This window comes from Colius striatus, chromosome Z (genome assembly GCF_028858725.1).
Source record: "Colius striatus isolate bColStr4 chromosome Z, bColStr4.1.hap1, whole genome shotgun sequence".
Lineage (NCBI taxonomy): Eukaryota > Metazoa > Chordata > Aves > Coliiformes > Coliidae > Colius > Colius striatus.
Window position 1 is genome coordinate 28,686,461 of NC_084790.1, and position 17,074 is coordinate 28,703,534.

Sequence of the window (17,074 nt, forward strand, 5' to 3'; positions counted from 1 at the left end):
AGTTTGTATGGCATAATCATTCTGTTATGAACATAGACACAGTCTGCTTGTGAATATTTCCTTCCAGAAGAAAAGACTTGTGAGTTATTACCTGGAGGAGGAAATACAGGCCACTGAATGTAAGAAATAGAGAAACTCAGAAGTCCTCTCCAGGCAGGAGGTGAACTGCTGTGGTAAACACAGCCTGAACACTTCAGTTATTTTCAGAATCCAATTAATGGCAAAATACATTGCAATCCAATCACAAAGAGATACAGAATTACACTAAGGTGACTATTTCTGGATAAGGGAGTCTCTGGGCTCATAAATAGAATGAAGCATTTTAAAGTTACCATGGTTACCCTTGAATTTAATCCATAGTTATTATCCAAGTAAAATCCCGGGCCTGCAAACCACTCTGAGATAAGAATAATGAGTCCTTCATTGGTTGGGTAGATATACAGCACTCTACCTATCAGGTTGTGCGACTTCCACATGGGATGAATTTGAGCTATGCAGCTTGCAGCTGAGTATCTGTCATTCTCAGGTGGCTGAAAAGCAGAGACTTCAAGTTGTTTTGCTGAAGATGAGACTATGGGATAGACTGAAAATACCATTGAGCCCAGATGATGCAGAATCAAGATGCCAGACAAGAATGTCGCTATAAAAAAGTACCATAGGCCAAACCACCCAGTACTTTCCCCCAGCCCCATATTTACATTCAGATTAAATGAGAATTATGAGGATTATGAGGGGTGCACCTGTGACAAATGTGGCACTGGCTTTACATGCAGACATGACCAAATGTAGATGAACAGTTAGTTTCTCAATAGCTTCTGTTAGGTCAAATAAAGGTAGACTTCTACATTCTGTACTGATATACAGACCCATACTAAATCAAAAGTGCCAGACATCAAGTGGATAAATTGAGTCAGTATTTACACTACGTCTAAAATAAGGTGGGAAAGTATCAAATTAAATTAACATATAACATTTTAATCATATAAAAGGTATTGAAACAACTCAACAATATTCAATGGAAGCTCTTCAATATAATCTTTGCATCCTGTCTTGGTGCAATGTCTCACAGAATCACAGAAAGGGTATCTTCAAGGACAACCTCTGTGGGCAATCTGTGCCAGTGCTCTGTCATCCTCATTGTGAAAAAATGTTTCCTGATGCTCAGAGAGAGCCTCCTGTGTTTCAGTGTGTGCCCACTGCCTCTGATCCTGTCATTGCGTATCACTGAAAAAGGCCTGTCTCCATCTTCTTGGCACCCTCCCTATAGGTATTTATTTATATCTATTGATTAGATCCCCGTGCACCTTCTCTTTTCTAAGCTGAACAGCCCCAGATCTTTCAGCCTATTATCCTGGGATTGATGCTCTAGTCCCTCCATCATCTCGGTGGTCTTTTGTAGGACTGTCTCCAGTGTGTCCAAGTTCCTCTTGCACTGGAGAGCCTAGAACTGGACCCACCACTCTAGGTGCAGGCTCACCAGTGCTGAGTAGAGGTAACATTGCTGGATCATGTTTAACTTGAACCCAAGCCTTTTTCTGCCAAGCTGCTCTTAAGCCAGGATACCCCCCCCCCCGTGCTGGTGCCTGGGGTGGTTCATCTCCAGGTGCAGGACTTTGCACTTCCCCTTGTTGAACTTTGTAATGTTGGTCAAACGTCTGTCCTTTTCTCCTGCCTGTCAAGGTCCCTCTGGATGGCAGCACAATCCTCTGGTGTATCAGCTCCTCCTTCCAATTGAGTGTCATCAGCAGTTTTTTGAGGGTGCACTCTGCCCCCTTGTCCACCTCATTAATGAAGATAGTAAAGAGTATAATACTACAGAACAATACTATAAATAAGCATGACCAAATGTAACCCTTCAAATCTCAGCTTTGCTTATTCACTAACAATCACCAGCCATTCTTTACTCCAGTAAAGGCATTGAGCCAAAAGTTTTCAGTATCAATTCTGCTGTGTCAGTATTTTATCAAAAGATCAGCTTGATCAATTTGAAATGCTTTTTAAAGTATTTCAGGAGTGAGTTCAGCCACCAAATGCTTTCTGTGAAGAAAATAATGTAAGTGCACTAGGTTAGACAACACAAAGCAAAACATGCTGCTTTAAGGGACGGGATCATTTTACAGCTATGTCACTGACATTACTACAATAGAGCATGAGCACAGTGCCAGAACTGCACTCTTAACAATGAACTGCATTACTGATGAAAGTACAGAGAGGAATGAAGAAGACTACTTCTTTTAAGAAATAAACAGATAAAGTTTTTTCAATATGATATTAACATCTCAGTCTTCATATTATTTTTAATACTTCTGCATTTTAATGTCAATAGAGAGCACACCAGATAAAACTGCTTCTTTTCAACAGATGGAGGGCAGATTTAAAACCAGAACAGGAACAAGGAAAAATCAGATAATATTAAAAAATATGACAAGGTCCTTACTGAGAAGCTAGCTCAGTATTAAATCATGAGGTAGACTGTTCAGGAATATATATGGCATTCCAGGGTCCTGAAATAAATAAATGGTTGGTCATGGAAACAGTTGGTGCCCTGGGGATGAAAGATAAATGATTAAAAAGTTGGTTTAAAGGAGAGAAATAGAATAGCAGCAGAAAGAACTATTGTGATTAACCATCTGGACCACTTATATTACACTATAGGACTTGACAGAATTCATGTCATGTTCACATTCATAACTAGTCTCCTGGATACCAGATGCTTGGAACTTGAACACCAGATGCTGGGACTGAGTTTGGTTAGCTGCAAGAGAGAATGGCATTACCAGTCACATAGGGAGAGGTAAGCAGGGCTTCTTCCCCTACTCCTCCAGGATTCCTTCCATTTCCTGTCATGAGCACGACAGGACAGCCTGGTGGAAAGTTACCTTCACTTTCCTTCAGCACTTGCTAAGTTCTGGTAGGCATAGTGAATTTGGCAATCCCACTACAGCACTACTTTGGTCAGCTGTACTGCAAGTTTTCTGTTTCCATTAGGCACTAAAAGAGTAGATGGTGAGCTTGTCTGTATGTCCCAGGTCTGTCAGTAGCTGAACCCTCTGAGATACATCAGCCCACAGTAATACCACAGTAATATTTAAAAAGAATACACTTCAGCTTCTTAGATGCCAGCATCTTCCTTGACATTCTTCTTGACACTCTCCTGACCAATGTTTAGACAGAGAATTGACTTATCAAAGTGGCTTAATCCAGCATCACTTTGTCAACTAGAGATACAACACTGGGAAATGACAAGGTGCAGCACCAACAATTCTGCTTGGCTGACGCTTCCCCTGCGCTATGTACCCAGCAGCTCTTCCAGTTCTAGATACCACAAGTCAGGCTTGCGTTAAGTAGTGAAAGGCCAGTAGCCATACCATATGTACTTTCAGTACATAGTTGTGCACAAGTACATTCTGATGGCTAGTAGTCAGCTGGGTTTTCACTCAGGCCATAGGAATTTTTTAATTTCTCTCACTTTTTAATCAAAATATTATGAACACAAAGTCAAATGCCAAACAGAAGCTATTGAATCAACTTTATTTACTGTATCAGTCAAACTTGTAGTCTTTGTCAGACAGTTGTATAAGGTTACCATGTGCCAGAGAACAGTTTATTTCTCTTTACCTTGAAGTGATTGTAAGTCAAGACAGCTCTAGAAATGTGTAAAGTGCTCAACTATTAATTAGAATCCAGATCTTAAATCCTTCACCAGGCACAATTTTTTTAAGCTGTGCACCACTTTTCAAAGACAGAAAATGGAGTGAAGAAGGATGATATGCATTCCTTTACAAATCAAGTCACTTTGTAGGTGTTTAACTTCAGACTGTCATTGTTATCTCAACTGTTTATTTTGCTTGAGAAAATTGCTTTTCGGTCTTTTTAGCTCTTCCAATGTCAGTCTCTTAGCAGAAGAGCTTGTCCTCCTCTGCATAGTCCTTCAAGGAGAGGCTGGGGGCAGCCTTGCCCATTGCCTTTGGCAACTCTCTACTGCCTCAGCTCTCTACGCTGCCAGTGTCTTCTTTGGTAACAGCTCTGGAATCAAGAAAAGAGCCCTTGGACACAGAAAAATCTAAAATTAAAACCGCTTTTAATTGCCAGCTTGTGTCTCTATGGCTCTGCCTTTGTTTTTTAAAATATAAATTGTCATTAAAACTATTCACTTACAAAACCACAGAATTAAAGGGAAGCAGAGCTTCATAGAGTCCACAGCTGGATTGAAAATTCTGCAGTTAGCCTCTTAGTGGAGATTAGTAATTATTTTTCATGACAAACTTGATGTTAACTACACTACCTTTTATGAAACTCACTTGTTCTTGTTTCTCATGCGTAGTCGCTGACCCAAGATGGGTTTCCACTAGAAAGACTAGAAATTAATTTAACAAGATGTTTTTGAGATTTAAGACTTTGAAAGGAAGCATATTTTTCTTTTGTGAGAAAATCTAATGTTTTTAAAGTTGTTTTTATAAAGGCTTTACAGTTTTCAAATGTATTTTCAGAAAAATAACACTCTGAATAACTTTTCAATTCTGAAATAATCCGCTGTTGCTACTGGAGAGGGTTCTGCTTTGAGTATATATTTTTGCAAATGAAGGAAAGTCTGTGATGTGATAGAGTGCTCACAAAGACAGAACACTTGTCAGAAGCACTAGCTATGAATGAATGAGTGGGGCTAAAGGAGGAAATTTAACATTGTTAACATCAAACACTTAATTTCAATCTTTCCTAGTACTTATCAAATATTGATTCACGGTTCTGAAGCTGTTCATGTTCATTTTCACCTTAAACTTTCTCACAAAGGCTGGAGTTTGTTTGTTTGTTGTGTTTTAGGTTTTTTTTTAATTTCCCCTAAGCCATGTAAATTTTTTTTTTATAGTTCTGAATAATCATCTCTGAGCACTCACCAGCATTTAGATTTGCTTCTAGAAAAGCTCTACATTATAGCAGAGTAAACATGCTGAGTTAGAAAAAGGCAACACCAGGAGGACAACCATGAACAAAGCTCTTTTTAAGTGGCACCAAGAACAAACTGAGAAAGTTTCCACCAAATGTCACTTGAAATGCATCATAAACTTGTTAGTAGCAAATAATCATTGCTGTCTGCAGAAGTGACTACACTCTGGTTTGTAATGTGCAGCTGCCTAGACATACAATGATCATCTGCCTGCGATCTTCCATCTCCTGAATCTGGTTTAAATACTTCCGTTGCAGCTGTTCAAGAGGTGGAAGTGCTAGTTTTAAGAACTAATCACAGTTACCCTTGATAAAAAATTATGCAGCTAAAAATAAGCCAGTAAACTGAAGGAAGCAAGCATATTTTACTTTTATGGCTATGTTATCATATAACAATGAAAGAGTGATTGTAGTCTTTGAGTCTCAGATCAAAAGTCCATTTCACCCAGCACTGCCTTGGACAGCAGCAAAGCAGGTGTGTATGACAGACAAGACAGTTATAAGAAGCACATATCTGACTTTGTACATATTTGGCAGGTGCTGGGTGGAGTAACTGCCTCTCCAGGGCCAGAACTGGATTGCTATTAATTGATGCAAAACATGGCATAACTAAACCTGTCTGATAAATCCAGGAAGAACTTTGTCATTATGAAGTTTGGGTGGGTTTTCTAATTAGGTTTTTGGGTTGGGCTGGGTTTGGGGAAGGGGGAAAGTTTTTAAAAATGCATCCTGTCTTTCTGTGACACACTCTGATTGCTGCATCCCAAGCTTAATCAAAGTGGCACAATAGAATTCTGCACACATACACACCCAAGTGTCTTTAAGGAAGCAGCTCTGTTCACTAGTTTAAAAGAATCTTTTACCCTTTTCCTCTAAATTTAATCTTTTACTGCCAGGTTCTTTGGTTGTTATTATGAGAAATAGCCAGGAAAAAGAGACAAGTATTAGATGAAGGATAATGGATTGAAGCTTACTGTCTTCAAAATGAATGGGTGATGAGTTGTTGATGAACAGAGTCATGATTCTTTCCTGCAGTGTAAAACATAGCTTTAAGTGAGTTCCAGATACACTATAGAGTCATTTGAAAGAGGAAAAAAAAATCAATGATGATACAATTTGTGGTAGAACACATAGTGCAATGCCTGGAAAAAAAATGAAGAACTGTTAGGCAATCAAATTCTGACCGTCTTTTTATGTAGTGAGGAATGCATAACTCATTATAGTTAAAGGGAAATTTTGATTTTTTGTTCTAACCTTATGAAGGTAACAAAAAAATCAAAATTAATGCCAAATTCATTACTTCTGTGTTTTCTTGATATGAGTCCTGAAACATTCTGAAGGATATGTTATGGACTTTAATACAGGATTAAGGGGTCTCTGAGTTGTACCAGTTTCATGTATTCTCTAGGTATGGATGGGTACATTGGCTGATTTTCCCTTTATATATTTCCCAAACACAAATATGCATATTTATATCTGACCCAAACTGTTCCCTTTTATGACTACTTTTACAGATCCTGTGTTCCAGGTCTAGGTGCAGAAATTTCTGGGATATTTAATGGTTTTACAATGTAATCACAAACTTCTTGTGAGACAATGTGCCCAGATCACCAAAACTGCCAGGATGGTTGGTTTAGTACTTAATCTAGAGTGAAATTTCCTTGATTGAATATTTTTACTTTCACTACACTGAGGAAAAAAAAATTAAAATCCAGATATTTTAATATAGGGTGACAGAATTGATTGGTATCAAACTCCTATCTTCTAATCCCACTTTTCAGTAATTGGTAAACTAGCAACAATCGATCCTCTGTTCTTGCATTTTAGTCAAATTAGATTTAAACTCAGCTTTATAGCTAAAGTTAAGTTAGGCTTAAGCTTTTCAAGTATAAGGTAGTCTTGCAGGTTCTCACTAAATTGCTAAGAATAATTGAACGCATGGCCTATAACAGAAAAACTGTCATTTGTGGTTTTAATTAAATGAATTCTCATGAATTTAAACTAAGCAGACTATGTTTATTTAATTGACTTGAATAGAAAGGTTCATCTCTCAAACCATTACTTGGAACAGCATTTAACAGATTGTCGTCTGTGCAACCACTAGTGTGAATAAATGCCGCTTCAGAAGTGAGAGTTACTAAGATGAGTTTTCTCTAATTCCTCTTAAACAATGCAAGTATGAGAACACTGCAAATATATTTATCAGAATAACATTCACAGAGTGTCAATGTAAGTTAGGAAAAGACTCACATTGTTTTGAGTAAATTACACACAGGTACTGTTCAAACTGCTATCTGCTTCGGGTGTGATTTGGTTGGCTACTTATCAACAAAAATCCTATTATCTTTAATTTAACTTTTCTTCTGAAGTTTGGTCATGTCTAAGTCTTTCTCTGCTGTCTCCTTTATCTGCTCTTGATTTCTTTCTCCAGAAAGAGTATGCTAATTTTTTTAACCTAGTTGACAGAACTAGCACTTCCCAGTTATTCTTAGTGAATTATCATGTTTTGCCACCATTTTCCACACTAACGCACCTGAATATGCAACGAGTCAAATACAAGCTGTAAATTCTTTTCCAAGTTTCTGAACCTTTCTGTCTGGTTCAAGTAATTTATCATAATATTCTTACTAGAAAATTAGGCAAGTAAGTACTTATACAATGCAACACACATTTTTGCTAACGGTGTGTGCCTCTAACATTCAGACATGAATTCATGTGACAAAGCAAACCATGTGCTTCAGAGTGACCACAACAAAGGGTCTTCTTTTGAACTCAGGAAATGTTGTGTTCCCTACAATCAGATATTGTTTTGAATATTTTGGCAATCCATCTGTATAACTGAAGGACTTACTGAATGTATAAGGAAGCTCAAGGTCATTTAGTAAAGCAGTTCTTACTGAGTCTGCAAAGTTTCTTCAAAAAATCGGTTGGCCATGAACATGTCTTTTGATCTATCAGTGTTCAGTATTTTGGTACCAATATTTGTGTGACTGGAGATAATAAAAAAGAAATCAAAGTGTTCTAGAGGTAAAATGCACATGTTCTTAGACAGACCAACAGGTTCTGGGTTTTGTTATGATTCACTGATTCAGATAATTGTCTATTTCTGCATTTTGGGTCTGACTTTACAATACAAACCCTAAACACCTGTAAAACGTATGGGAACTGTGGCTCCATGATTAGCAAATCATTCTTCTGTTTTACTAAAATGTAAGAATTAGCAGATAATCAATGTTCTTGTCAGGCAGGATATATAGATGAGGTACAGCACTTTTTTCATACAGCACAAATAGGCACAATTTTTAACAGTCAGTCTGACAACTGCTTTAAATTAAACATGCTTGCTAGAGTTACCCAGATCACAGAGACAGTGTGTTTCAAGGAAACATACTTGAATTAGCAACCAGGAAGAGCATATACAAGGGAAAGGTAGCAGGCAAGCAAGCCACTGTAGCCACTTTTTTCTACTCCTTGCTATACAAGACCAAAGCAGGACTGTACCTAAACTCTTAGGCCCATGCTGTAACTGTGGCTGTTGTTTTCAAAGTGTGTGACTGCAAAGCTGGAAATCATTAATTGTTTTGCTGACATGAAAGGAACACAGTCAGTATAGGCACCTTTTTCTTCCCTTCTACAGAAGCTCTCTTTATCATTTACCGTTGCATTTGCAGCACTGCTCACTTCACTGTATCTCAAGAATGAAACTTGCTCCATTTTTTACTTTGTTTTTTCTTTTGTAGACACATGATCAAATTTAACTGTCTTTTCTTCTACAACATTCTCCATATTACTTCCTCTGCCTAGTCTAAGGAAAAAAAAAAGCCAATGCTTCATCTCAGTCCATAGCAAAATACCCTAGAATTTTGGTGGATCTAGAATTTCCCTTCAATTTTGATAAGCTTAACCTCAGCCGGGTACTTCACTGTATTTATACAGAGGTTCATTGAATTCAGGGGGAGTAATCTAACTGTACAGGCCTTGCCATGATTTTCCTTCCTTTGGTATACTTTTGAACTATTTGCATATTTTATATCATTGTGCCAAGTGTTTGGTGTCAGTCATTACTGAAGGGGAACTGCAACAGGTGAAGCAATAATCCATTCCAGAAGTGGCACGAACTTAATTTTTTTATGAAACTGTTCATAGAGCAGCTGGTGTGTAGTCCTTCCATCCAAGCTGTCCTCTGCTGCAGCACCATTAAAAAAGCCTTAACATTCAGTTTATTTCATGACAAAATAATCTTGACTGGAAATCTTCCACAGACTTGGTTTCATCAGTTATTTTTGCACAGCTCATTTTGTTTGGTAATAAAAATAAATGAAAACAAAAATCTAAAAGATTTTGAAATAAGAAGGAAAAAGAAACTCTCTTAATCCAGTCCCCAGAAAAATTAAACTGAAAATAGTGCCTACAATTCATGTCTTCCTAAGTCAATTAACGGACAGTCTTGGCCTCAAACTTCAGTTTAGTTGCCACAAAAACATCACACATTATTTCTTACAGCTATACAGCTATAATATACATTTCTCCCTTTATGGATCTGAAAATATGTTGAGATTTTCTTCATGCAGAAATACAGTTATCCCCTTTCTTCCATAAACTAATTTACTGATGAGAAGAGTAGGAAAGGTGCAAGAGGCAGAAGAATTTGCAGGAAAGGAAAGCTGTTGTTACGTGCTGTACGTTTATGCCTACGTGGTGAGTTTCTCTGTAGTGCTGTATGGTGTTTTTAGGACACATCCATGAAAGTGCTGCAGTGGCGCAGGTACCATTAATGGAAGCTGCACATTCACAAACGCTGCAAAGAAGTATGAAAGAATTTGGAGGTTTGGATGGTTTTACAACGAGTTGCATAAAAGACTTCACTCTAATTGTCAAACCATCAGCTTGCTTCACACAGCATCTTGTGTGCCTTCCTCTCATCTTGTTATTTCAACTGGTCCAAGAAACCCAGAAGCATCATCATTATGTGAGTGGCAGCTCTCTGCACTGCCCCTGCAGGAGCTGTGGCCCACAGTGTAGTTTACAGCTTCCCTACTCCCAGTCAGAACTGGGAAGGACAACTTCAGACTGATTCTCTAGTGACAAATTAATGTCTATTCACCACATCAAGCTGCTGATTTATTAACAGTCAATCTTTGTTCTGCTGCTTTTACCTTCCTCTTAGCCATGTGGACCTGTTCAGCTCTGTCTGTTTTGCAAGCCCATTTTAGGACATTTGTATAATCTTACTGCTGTGTAGGTCAAGACTTTACCCATTTTAGGGTTTATAAGTGAGGTCAAAGAGAGAAACAAAGGGAAAAAGAACTAAAGAAAAAGGGTAAAAGGAATAAACCTTTCCTCCCCAGCTATAATTGACTACAGAACAAAATAAGAGCAGTTTGGGTAACTACAGGGTATAAAAACCAGGCTTGTGTTTAAACCTATTTTCCTAAAGACAGTAGGACAATTTACCTGAATGACACATGGAATCCGAATGTAACAATGGAGTTCTATATGAGTGATTACAGACTAAAAGAGGTACTCTCACAGTCAGGCTGAAGGTCCAAGCTGCAGGTGTAAAAAGATTTCCACTTGCTCACAATACAGCATTTTAGAAAGGGCAATATTTTTCTCTATTAGGCTGGTAATCTCTTGGTGTTTCTCAGCATCCTAATGCTCTTTACCACTTAAAAAAGTACATGAATAAAATTATATTTTAAAAAATGTATTTCTTGATAAATAATTTGTTTTGACTCACAAACTTTGGACAAGTAATTGCATTTCCAGAACCAAAGTAGCAGAGCATCTCCTGTACCACAGTGGGAACAGACTGCATCTTTCTCTTCTCCCCTGCAGGCTTTTCACAGAATCACAGAATCACTATGTTTGGAAAAGAAATTCAAGGTCAACAAGTCCAACCACTAACGTCACGCTGCCAAGTCATATGCCTCGGCACCTCATGTATGCATCTTTTGAATACCTCCAGGGATGGTGACTCCACCACCCTCCTGGGCAGCCCATTCCAATGCTTAATAAAACTCTCGGTGAAAAAGTTCTTCCTAATCTCCAATATAAACCTCCCCTGGTGCAACTTGAGGCCATTTCCTTGTGCTCTATCAGTCGTTACTTTAGAGAAGAAATGGACGCCTACCTCTTTAAACCACTTCAGGTAGTTGTAGAGTGATTGTATCTCTCCTCACTTCATCTTCTCTAGGCTAAACATCCCCAGCTCCTTCAGCTGTTCCATACAAGGCTTTTTTTCCAGACTCTTACCCGCTTTGTTGCCCATCTCTGGACACACTCCAGCACCTGTGTGTCCTTCTTGTAGTGAGGGGCCCAGAAATGGACACAGTATTCAAGGTGTGGCCTCACCAGTGCCGAGTACAAGAGGACAATCACCTCCTTGGCCCTGCTGGTCACACTATATCTGATATATTCTTGGCCACCTGGACACACTCCTGGCTCACGTTCAGACAGCTGTTGATTAACACCCCCAGGTCCTTTTCTGCAGGACACCTTTCCTGGAAAGGTGCCCCAAGCCAGTAGTGTTGCCTGGGGTTGTTGTGGCCCAAGTGTAGGACCTGGACTTGGCTTTGTTGAACCTCATCCAATTTTCCTCACTCCATCTATCCAGCCTGTTCAGGTCCCTCTGAAGGGTCTTCTTTCCCTCAAGCAGGTCTACATAGCCACCCAGCTTGGTGTCATCTGTGAATTTACTGAGGGTGCACTCAATTCTCTCACCCAGATCATTGACAAAGATGTTAAACAAAACAGGCCCCAGCACTGAGCCCTGGGGAACACCATTGGTGATCAGTCACCAACTGAATTTAACTCCATTCACCACGACTCTCTGGGCTCTGCCATCCAGCCAATTTTCCACGCATTTCTGTGCAGGTCCATTCAAGACATGGGCAGCCAGTTTCTCCAGCAGGATACTGTGGGAGATTGTGTAAAAGGTCTTACTGAAGTCCAAGAAGAGCACATCCACAGTCTTTCCCTCATCCATTAAGAGAGTCATCTTGTCATAGATCAGAATGTGTAGTGGTTTTGCCTGGGACAGGCTTTTTAGTAGCGGGGGGAGCTACAGGGGTGGCTTCTTTAAATGAAGAGTTGCCAGAAGCTTCCTGCGTAGCTCAAAGGGTTAGGACCAGTCAGTTCTAAACTGGACCATGCACCCGACCCAGGCCTGGACAATTAGTGATGGAGGTAACATCTCTGTGAATAACATATTTGAGAACAAGTTGTGAGGTTGCAAAACTGCAGCAGCAACAGCAATTGAGAATGTGAAAACATCTTTGCAGACACCAAGGTCAGTGGAGAGGGAGGGGGAGGAGGGTGCTTAGAAACTGAAAAGACTCCCCTGTTATATGTGGTGAGGACCATGGTGGAGCAGGTTGTCCCCCTGCAGTCCTCCAGGAAGCAGAGACCCACTCACAGACCGTGGAGGACCCCAAGCTGGAGTGGGTGGATGCTTGAAGGAGGGTGTGAGTCTGTGGGAATCTCATCCTGGAGCAAGTTCCTGGCAGGACCTGTGAGTCTGTGGGGAGAGAGGAACCCATGCCAGAGCAAGTTTGTTGTCAGGACTTGTGATCGTGTGAGGGACCCAAGCAGGAGCAGTTGGTATGACTGTTCTGCTGGTGAACGACCCCATGCTGGAGCAGTTTGTGAGCCCTTTGTGAGGAGCTGCCCCCATGAGAAGGACCCACGCTGGAGAAGTTCCTGAGGGACTATCTACTGTGGGAGGAATACCATGGAGTAACAGTGGGAAGTGTGAGGAGGCCTCCCCCTGAGAAGCAGAAGCAGCAAAGTCCATCTGTAATGAACAGACCGCAACCCTGACCCCCCTTCCCTTGGGCCACTGGGGGGAAGGAAGGGGAGTCCCGGGAAGAGGAGGGGTGGGGGAAGGTGTTTTTAAGATGGTTTTATTTCTCCTCTCCCTGCTTTTACTGTTTCTTTAATAAATTAAACCTTTTTCTCCATAAGTTGAGTCTGTTTTGCCCATGTCACTAATTCCTGAGTGATCTCTGCACCCTTATCTCAACTCACAAGCCGTTTGTTATATTTCTCTCTCTCTCCTGTCCAGTTTGGAAGGAGGAGTGATTTTATGACTTGGTGGACATTGGGCTAAACCACCACAGATTGGTCAAACAGGATCTGTCCTTCACAAAGTCATGTTGGCTAGGCCTGAAGCCTTGTTTATCCTGTATGTGCAGCAGGATGGTGCTCAGGAGGAGCTGTTCCATAACCTTCCCCGGCACCAAAGTCAGGCTAACAGGCCTGTAGTTACCAGGATCCTCCTTCTGACCCTTTTTGTAAATGGGCGTCACATTTGCCATCCTCTAGTCCTGTGGGACCTCCCCAGTGAGCCAAGACTGCTGGCAGATGATGGAGAGTGGCTCAGCAAGCACTTCCACCAGCCCCCTCAGCATCCTTGGGTGGATAGTGTCCAGCCTCATTGACCTGTGTGTGTCAAAGTGGAGCAGCAGTTTGCAGACCATTTCCCTCCAGACAAAGTGGGCTTCATTCTTTCCTTCATCTCTGTCTTCTGACTTGGGTGGATGAGTGCCCAGAGAAATCCTATTAGAAGCTAAAACTTTGTTTCCCAGTTTCCATCTAGAAGCTGGCTAAGGGGAAAGGAAATTTAAGACTGCAGCCAAACTAAACAGTGCAGATCTTTAAGCAGATCTCAGCAACTTCTCTTGTCACAGCCAGCAGACAGGTATTATTTTCCAATACAGCCAAGTACAGAGCACAGCAAACCAGGTTGCTTACCTGGTTAGAAGGCGAGTCACTGGGAAGAAAATGAAGCCTTTAACGGCTAAGATGGAGGTTTACATTCATCCATAGACATTCTTGGTGGTTCCAGTAGGAACTTCAGGCTGTGGATGGATTCTGAAATGTGATGTGGCGAGGTGAGAAAGGGTATATATGGAGAAAGAACTACAGAACCTGGGCACACAGGGCTTTAAGGCAGCAGGAAAGGGAAAAAGACACTGAGCTCTAACTGCGAACTCCTAAGTCTCCTCCCTTAACTTTTCAGGATATACCACGTAACAACCAATATGATTTCCATTAGCTTTGGCATGTTCAGTCCGCTTCAGCATTTGTAACCAGTGCCACTGCTCCCAACCCCTGACAATCTGGGATGGCATAAGTAATGCCATTTATAAGGCAAGCAGATATTCTCTGTGACCAAAGGTGTCACATATTCATTCCCTTTCCCTCATTGCCAGGCCCTGAGGATCCTGAGAGGCACACAGACAAAGAAACTTCTTCCCCTCCCCACTGGCTTCAAGGCCCCTGGGTACTGGGGGAATCACTCCTTCCATACTAGCCCTAAGGGTCCTGGGCACGTGGCAAATCTTATTTGTATTCTTTCATGGTTTTGAGTCTCCCAGGAGGAGCTGGGAGTCTGTGTATGGGCAAGGGGTTATGATCTGGTGGCAATTGCAGAGACACGGTGGGACAGCTCACGTGACTGGAAAGCTGTCATGGATGGTTATGTCCTTTTCACGAAAGACAGGCGAGGAACGTGAGGTGGTGGAGTTGCTCCTTATGTGAAAGAGCAACTGGAATGTACTGAATTCTGTCCAGGTGAGGACAAAGGGCAAGCTGAGAGTTTGTGGGTCAGAATTAAGGGGCAGGCTAGTATGTGTGACAACATAGTGGACATCTACAGTCCACCTGATCAGGACGGGAAAGTTGATGAGGCCTTCTCCAGGCAGCTGGGAGCAGCCTCAAAATCACAGGCCCTGGTTCTCATAATGGATTTCAGCTGCTCAGACATCTGCTGGAAGGCCTACACAGCAAGTCACTTACAGTCCAGGAGGTTCCTTCAGTGCATCAATGATAATGCCTTGATGCAAATGGTGGATGTGCCAACTAGGAGAGGAGCACTACTGGATCCTGCACACATGAGCAAGTAGGGTCTGGTTGAAATGGTGAATGTTGAGGGCACCCACAGGTGCTGAGGGAGCTGGCAGAAGTCATTGCTAAACCACTCTCCATCATCTTCAGTAAGTTGTGGAGAACAGGAGAGGTACCTGAGGACTGGATGAAAGCAAATGTCACTCCAGCCTTCAAAAAGGACAAGAAGGAGGAGACAGGTAACTACAGACTGCTCAGCCTAACCTCCATCCCTGGAAAGGTGATGGAACAACTTATCCTGGGTGCTGTCTCCAGGCATTTAAAGGACAAAAGGGTCATTAGGAGCAGTTAACGTGATTTTACTAAAGGGAAGTCGTGTTTGACCAACCTGATAGCCTTTGATGAAGATGTAACCAGGTGGATAGATGGTGGTAGTGCAGTGGATGTGGTTTATCTTGATTTCAGTAAAGCATTTGACACTATCTCCCATAGCATCCTCGCAGCTACACTGAGAAAGTGTGGGCTGGATGATCAAGTAGTGAGGTGGATTGTGAAATGGTTGAAAGGAAGAAGGTAGAGAGTTGTGATCAATGGGGTAGGGTCTAGTTGGAGGCCTGTATCTAGTGCAGTCCCTCAGAGGTCAGTGCTTGGACCAGTACTGTTCAATATATTCATTAATGACCTTGATGAGGGAACAGAGGGCACTGTCAGCAAGTTTGCTGATAATACTAAACTGAGTGTAATAGCTGACACACCAGAAGGCTGTGCTGTCATTCAACCAGGCCTGGACAACCTGGAGAGTTGGGCGGGGAAAAATCTAATGGAATTCAACAAGGGCAAGTGTAGAGTCTTGCATCTGGGAAAGAATAACCCCATGTACCAGTACAGGTTGGGGAATGAACTCTTAGAGAGTAGCATAGGGGAAAAGGACCTGGGGAAAATCTTCACTGTGAGGGTGATGGAGCACTGGAACAGGCTGCCCAGAGAGATTGTTGAGACTCCTCTGGGGACATTCAAAACCCTCTTGGACAAGCCTCTGAGTGACCTTCTCTAGGTGGTCCTGCTCTGGCAGGGGGATAGAACTAGTCCCTTCCCCTTAATTTTCTGTGATTCTGATTCTTATGCTGATAGCGCAAACTATGTATTAAGATCTGTTCTGATCTGCAGAGGGTCTAGACAATAAGAAAATTTAAGTTGTATTACACATGTAAGTTGTATTGTAAATTCTGTGACATGCTACCTACAGATTGTACTATATCAACTCTGCTTGCAGAACCCCTGTGCCATTCTAATAATTATGTGCTATACCAGTCATAATATCCTGTTAAGAATGTAAAGCTTTAATAGTAACTATGAGTCAGCGACATCATCATTCTATCAAGGACCCCTGGAAGATCCCACTCCTCCCCTCTGTGTCAAGTGACAGTATTGTCCAGCTTCTTAGGGGTTATGTCACAGTTATTTTGTAAGTATCTAGTTTCATTCCCCAGTTTCAAATCTCAACAAGTGGTGAATCTCTGATGCTTTACCAGCAAGGACATGTACTCCCCAGGTTGGAAGATGCACTTAAGCCAAAGGTGTGTGTCGTGAAGGGCTGCTACCTGCATTGGGCCAGTCTTTGTTATTCAAAGAATATCGTCTCACGATAAAGTTTAAATGTTCAGCCTCTAATGTGCTCCTGTCCTAACAACTGACAGGTGACAATCTGTGGAGCAGACAGGTAGCAGAACAGATACCAGCAGCAGCAGCCATGTATTTCTAAGGCTAAAGTTCGGGTTCTAATGTGCTAAAGTTAGAATTACTATCCCAGCTTAATGGTGGTTTAAATAGCAGGGGCTGCCTATGTCTCACATTTCTTCCTTGCAGTTGCCTCATTTTCCCTCAAAATGACAAATGGGTTGTTGAGTCTCCTTCCCTGGAGGCATTCAAAACCCACCTGGATGAATTTCTGTGTGACTCACTCCAAGTAGTCCTGCTCTGGCAGAGGGGTTGGACTAGACGATCTTTCAAGGTCCCTTCCAACCCTTAAGATTCTGTTATTCTGTGACAGGCTTGCAAAGCATTCCCAAAGATACAGTAGCTGGTCAGTATGGTGCAGAGATATGCTAGCAAGCTGGTTCCACTCAGTAAATGGAAATCCTACATGGACCATACATGCAGTTTCACAGAGAGTAAGATATAAGTGAATTTGAAAAACAAGGTTAGTTGCACAAAACCTAAGGGCAAATAGAGAAGGCTTAATCCGCCATTAGCCTGCAGCATGTGTGATTTCATAGCGTTT